Here is a 247-nt window from a genome sequence, read left to right on the forward strand (position 1 = left end):
GTGTGGGCGGGGGCGGGGGGGCGCATGGGTGTGTGTGCCGTTGTGGGTGTGTGAGTGTTTGTGTGTGTGTGGGGGATGTGTGCACCGTTGTGGGGGTGTGTGTGTGTGTGGTGGGGATGTGTGCGCCGTAGTAGGTGTGTGAGTGTGTGTGTCGGGGGTGTGTGCGCGCCGTTGTGTGTGTGTGTGTGGGGGGTCTGTGCGCCGTTGTGTGTGTGTTTGTGTTGGGGGGGGGGGATGTGTGCACCGT

The 247-nt window shown here is 63.6% G+C and overlaps 1 protein-coding gene across 1 annotated transcript in view; it reads left to right on the forward strand.

Moving 5' to 3' along the window:
* LOC125482036 (ankyrin-1-like) overlaps nucleotides 1-247 on the forward strand; it is a gene marked incomplete at its 3' end in the record, with an annotated part of 10,969 nt that overhangs the window by 4,550 nt on the left and 6,172 nt on the right. The window lies entirely within an intron of this gene.

Source organism: Rhincodon typus, unplaced genomic scaffold (genome assembly GCF_021869965.1).
Source record: "Rhincodon typus isolate 14 unplaced genomic scaffold, sRhiTyp1.1 hic_rhity00005144, whole genome shotgun sequence".
NCBI lineage: Eukaryota > Metazoa > Chordata > Chondrichthyes > Orectolobiformes > Rhincodontidae > Rhincodon > Rhincodon typus.